Here is a 339-nt window from a genome sequence, read left to right on the forward strand (position 1 = left end):
TATGGGAGAAGCATCTCTATCCCTGCCATTGGAGCAAACAACTTTGAGCTTAAGCCTCAATTAGTTTCTCTAATGCAATAGAATTGCAAGTTCCATGGACTTCCATTGGAGGATCCTCATCAGTTTTTAGCTGAGTTCTTGCAAATCTGTGACACTGTCAAGACTAATGGGGTTGACCCTGAGGTCTACAGACTTATGTTATTCCCTTTTGCTGTAAGAGACAGAGCTAGAACATGGTTGAACTCACAACCTAAAGAAAGCCTGGACTCTTGGGAAAAGCTAGTCAATGCCTTCTTGGCAAAGTTCTTTCCACCTCAAAAATTGAGTAAGCTTAGAGTG

This window comes from Arachis duranensis, chromosome 8 (assembly GCF_000817695.3).
Source record: "Arachis duranensis cultivar V14167 chromosome 8, aradu.V14167.gnm2.J7QH, whole genome shotgun sequence".
Taxonomy (NCBI): Eukaryota; Viridiplantae; Streptophyta; class Magnoliopsida; order Fabales; family Fabaceae; genus Arachis; species Arachis duranensis.